The sequence below is a fragment of the Mustela nigripes genome, chromosome X, assembly GCF_022355385.1.
Source record: "Mustela nigripes isolate SB6536 chromosome X, MUSNIG.SB6536, whole genome shotgun sequence".
Lineage (NCBI taxonomy): Eukaryota > Metazoa > Chordata > Mammalia > Carnivora > Mustelidae > Mustela > Mustela nigripes.
The window spans coordinates 61,933,962-61,939,520 of NC_081575.1; the positions used below are offsets into that span (position 1 = coordinate 61,933,962).

The 5,559-nt window shown below is 38.5% G+C and overlaps 1 protein-coding gene across 3 annotated transcripts in view; it reads right to left on the reverse strand.

Annotated features, from left to right (window-relative positions):
• Positions 1–5,559, reverse strand: part of LOC132007852 (putative P2Y purinoceptor 10) — an 18,643-nt gene that overhangs the window by 4,360 nt on the left and 8,724 nt on the right. The window contains exon 2 of one of the 3 annotated variants that reach the window (XM_059386315.1): positions 3,668–3,845. The exons of the other annotated variants lie outside the window; for them this stretch is intronic. The gene's annotated coding sequence lies outside the window, so the exon portion shown is untranslated. The remainder of the gene's footprint in view (positions 1–3,667; positions 3,846–5,559) is intronic. 3 annotated transcript variants of the gene reach the window in all.

A 5,559-nucleotide genomic window follows, 5' to 3' on the forward strand; every position in this document is an offset into this window, starting at 1 on the left:
TTTTATCCCCAGGGGTACAGGTCTGTGAATCACCAGGTTTACACACTTCACAGCACTCACCAAAGCACATACCCTCCCCAATGTCCATAATCCCACCCCCTTCTCCCAAACCCCCTCCCCCCAGCAACCCTCAGTTTGTTTTGTGAGATTAAGAGTCACTTATGGTTTGTCTCCCTCCCAATCCCATCTTGTTTCATTTATTCTTCTTCTACCCACTTAAGCCTCCATGTTGTATCACCACTTCCTCATATCAGGGAGATCATATGATAGTTGTCTTTCTCTGCTTGACTTATTTCGCTAAGCATGATACGCTCTAGTTCCATCCACGTTGTTGCAAATGGCAAGATTTCATTTCTTTTGATGGCTGCATAGTATTTCACTTTCTAACTTGCATTATCTAATTTCATTTTATAGCCATCATCAGAAGCAGGTACTACTATTATTACTTTTATATTGCAGATGAGGTAACTGAGGTTCAGAGAGAGGCAGTTAATTTTCTGGGGTAACAAACCTAGAAAATAGTAAAAATGAGATATATTATTATCCCTTATTTTCTCCAAAGTCTATGAAATTTCCACTACACCACTTTCTTCTCTCCGCTTAGGAGGGACTACTTAATAGAATGAGGCTCATGTCATCTGGGGGCACATTATAAAAGAACATTTCTAATCCCATAGTAGGAGCTTATAATCTTATAACACTAGAATTACTCTAGTTAGGTTATTATAATATAACCAAATACCTGTCCCCACGAATATCACCCATCGCTCCTCAACACCCACTTCATTATTGACATTTTTGACATTTTTCTACTATTATCTATTATCCATGCAAAAACTGTGAGAAACCAAGGAAAGATTCATCAAGTGCACTACAATTCCAAGACCTGAGAACAACTCACACCCACACAAATAACACTTCCACTTTTGTACTGTACAGACATGAGTATTTGTTCCTGATTCACTGGTGTAGAAAGTTTCACTTACTAAAGAGAGATGTTCCATCCACACCCATGTGTTAAATAACAGAAACCAATTAAGCCAGAACAGCAAGCTAGAAATCAAGTTCAGACCTTTTGAGTGGGTGGGGCAGTGGGGAGGTTATGTCTCTGCAATTCACAGTTTATTGCGATCTTAGAGATTTGCATGGTCCACTTTCCAAAATCTCTTCTCCAGACTGAAAGGAAGATAGGAAGGTTTTGCCAAATCTGGTGCCAAATTTTGTGACAATTAAATGTAAAATTCCCATTGTAGGGTGAAGCTCGGGGAATTTGGTTTGGGTAGGGAAGAAATATAAACCTCATGGAGCCCTGGGTGTTATACACAAACAATCATGGGACACTACATCAAAAACTAATGATGTACTTACTGTATGGTGATTAACATAACATAATAAAAAAAGAAATATAAGCTCTCTCAGGAAATATTTAGCTTGCTGTGGAAAATCTGTGACATTTCTGAAATTTAAGAAAGGAGAACAACCTAAGAAGCCACTAATAGAAAAATACTGAATAGAAGGGCTAAGGTTGGAGTACCTTCCTTCTCTTTCTTTGCTTCTGCCACTGTTTCTCTCTCTGTTGTTGACTATTTCTAGTTGGCTGTGCCACCTATGTTGCCAATTTTTCTCCCCTTCAACCTAGATACATCTTTGGTTCCTGTCTCAAAAAATGTGTAAGATTGGTGACTCACTCCTGAGTCTGATCTCCCTTCTCAGTAAGTGTCATGACTCTCCTCCCAGACACTCAAGCTGAAAAGTGGGGATTTAGCTAACCCCTATCACTACATTTCTTCCATATCCAGTCAGAAACCAGGTGGTTCTTCCTTTGAAATATCTCTCCAATCCAAATATATTTCTACTGCTGTCATCCTAACATAGGCCACCGTCACCTTTCTTCTTGACTACTGAAACAGATTGATTTACCATACTCCCCACACTCCAGTCATAACCTCTGCAGTCCATTCCCCATACTGTGTCTAGCACTAACATTAATTTTCACTACCATTTATTGAGGGCTACCATTTATTTACAGGCTAAGCACGCTTCATGTATTATCTCATTAATCCTCATAGCGGTGCTATGATTATCTCCATATCACTGGTGAGGAAACTGAGACAAAAAAAAATTAAATAAGTTGCAGCAAAGTCACAAAACTTGCTTTGTGTAGAGGTAGTATGTTGGAATTGGAGTCTATGCTTGTTTCCATACTTTCTTACTTTTGTTGTGGCACTTATTAACTCTTTCTAACACTTTCTATACTGTAGCCCAAATAAACTTTCTTTGAAAAGTTTATTATTCTCCTCCCTAAAATCCTTTGCTGGCCCTCTATTATATGAAGGCCAAACTTTTCACCATGTCTCCTGTGTCCTTCAACATCACTTCATTCCATTCCATTTTCTTCCTCATTATCTATGTTTCAACTACACTGAGATGTTTTCAGTTTCTAGACCAAGCTAATATTTTTTCCTGGTGAAGGTCTCTGCACATTTTTTCTCTGTCTGGAGTTATCTCCCCCCAGGTCTTCACATGTCTGGTTCCTTTTAATCTCAGTTTGCAGGTCAGAAAGACCTTCACTACCAGTGTTATCTAGGTAAACCTGCACATCATTATATATTCTCATGCTCTGTCCCTTCCTTCATAGCATCAACATTTATAATTTAAATGTGTGTTTACTTGTCTGTTGGATTTTTCACCCATTGTGCCATTAGATTCATTCGTGTCAAAACAAGGTATGTTATGTTAATCACCATATAGCTAGGACAGCCGGCTACTTAAGAATCACTCATGGAGAATTTGCGTGATGGATTGGCAGAAGTTTAAAGTCCCTGCTTGGAAGCATTAAACAAAAATGCAAACTTGGATGTGTTACCTAATACATTGCTTCTGCTTTCTATTTCCCTATGATGTTGTCTCCTTATTTGCGTTATTATCATCAGTATTCCTTACACCTACCCTTTTCAACTTAGAGAATTCATACCTGTAGAGCTTGAGAAAAATGCAAAATAATTAATTTAGAAATAACAAGCGGTCAGATATATCCTATGGGTAGAAACTAGCACCATTCAAAGTCTCAGAGTATCATTAAGACTATTATCTGGACTTCATGAAGAAGTTAGTCCTTATTGTCTACTTCTAAGAGCACTCAACCCTTTATTTTTCTTGGCTGCCATTCTGCAGAGGGTAAAACTGCTTCATCTCATCAGCAAATAACTTCTTACTTGCCCATGCATAGGAACTGAAAGGAGAGTGAAAATGTTCCATCTCTAATCACCAAAGCTCTCCATACATTAAAAGTAAGCATAAAGGAAAAGATAACTCTATTTAGGTTTTTATTTCCCCTGGCTTTTTGAGGACTCTGGCTGCCTTAATCAACATATATTTAATACATGCAATCTTATAAACTCTGTGCTAGGGTAGGCCCTGTAGCAAATACAGAACTATCTGCCATAATCTCTGTCCCTGAGAAGCTTCTGGTCTGGTGGGGGAAATACTTTTAAAATCTCCAACATCATAATCAGTGCATGACAAGAACCATGGTAAATGGCATAAGTGATAAGAAATCCTCATATTATCATAGCATCATCCCTCTAAGGTAAGTGAGACAATACCAGTAACTACCCCACCATAGTGTTTAATTGACAAAGAGATGCATTCATGAACAATTAAATACCTTGTTCAAGGTCACCTAGGAATAACATGATTGAAATAAGACCAGGAGTCGGAATTGTGGGCCTCTTAATGCTCTTTTTGCAATGTCAGTCTGCTTCTATTAAATTCTGAAATATAGAGCACCTCAATCCAGAAGAAATGGCACTTGTTCCAAGTCATCTGCATTTTCTTATTGGTCCCTGTAGGGACAGGGTTGGAAAGAAAAAATAGAAATGGTGCCTGAGGAAGAGATAAAGTTAACTTACTTTGCCTGAAGTATAAATTTAAATCCTAAAAAACCTTTTTTTTTTTAAAGATTTTATTTATTTGACAGACAGAGATCTCAAGTAGGCAGACAGGCAGGCGGAGGGAGAGAGGAGGAAGCAGGCTCCCTGCTGAGCAGAGACCCCCCCCGATGTGGGGCTTGATCCCAGGACCCTGGGATCATGACTTGAGCCGAAGGCAGAGGCTTTAAGTTACTGAGCTACCCAGGTGCCCCCCTAATAACCCTTTAAAGTTTTGGTCAAGTTTCATCTTTTCAAGGAAACCTGCACTGAGTATCACCAATGCCATTCATCTGGGATTCAGTGGATTATGATTTCATACAGCAAATTAAAAGTATGCTACATGCATCTAGTATGTTGATTGCTAAGAATGTTGGAGTGAGGTGGGAAATTTCATAGAAGGATAATGCATGATTGTTGTCCTCAAAATGTTTATAGTTTTTTAAGAGAGATAGACATAAGAAAAATTACCCATAACAGGTTTTTCAAACCTGCTATGAAAGAGATAATGAAGTTTCTATGGGAGTAGAAATTAATACTGCACAAAAGAGGAGGATTGGAAGTTCAACTTAAAGGTAAATCCATTTTCAACAAGCAGTTTGGGTGGGCAGGATACAAGAGAAGAAATAGTAGAAGAATGTCAGCAATGAATAGACAGCATTCAAATATCCTGAGGTTAACAAATGATCTATAGAAAGCAACAGCAGGTGTTCTAGTATAGCTGGAAAACAGAGTGAGATGCTGGTGAAGATGGAATGAGAAGTAAGAATGGGAGAAGGTAGAAAAATGAAAAAGAAACTTAAAAAGTAGATGCAGCCCAGTCATGGAGGGTTTTATGGGGAATCATTGAAGGATTCCAGGAAGATATGTCATATTACCATGCTGATGTTTTAAAACAATCACCCTGGCAGAAGTGTAGAAGATGAATTGGGTAGTGTAGAAAATGGGACACAAGAGACAGGAAGTCTATATCAGCTGGAAGTTTGTAGAGTGACTGACAGTTTCGTTTGTCTAAGACTGGGGGTTTCCTGAGATATAGAATTTTTAGTGCTAAAACTATGAAAATCCAAGGAAATAGCACAGTTGGTTACCCTACTGGTGCAACAGTTGAGGTAACAACAAAAACAACAAACTTGGCAAGGCAGGAATAATAGAATTTCAAGTAAAAATCATGTTTGCAAATAGCCAGTTTGGAACACCATTTGACTGAGGAGTCAAAGATACATTCAGTTATAGAATGTGTGAAAATTTATAAAAGATATCAGTTTTGCACTTTTTCAAAGCTCCTTCAGATTACCCTTAATACAGGATTTTTCAAATTTGCACTCTTTGCCAAACCTCATCAATTCTTTTTTTTTTTTTCTTTTCGGTATAACAGTATTCATTGTTTTTGCACCACATCCAGTGCTCCATGCAATCCATGCCCTCTCTAATACCCCCCACCTGATTCCCCCAACCTCCCACCCCCCGCCCCTTCAAAATCCTCAGATTATTTTTCAGAGTCCATAGTCTCTCATGGTTCACCTCCCCTTCCAATTTCCCTCAACTCCCTTCTCCTCTCCATCTCCCCTTGTCCTCCATGTTATTTGTTATGCTCCACAAATAAGTGAAACCATTTGATAATTGACTC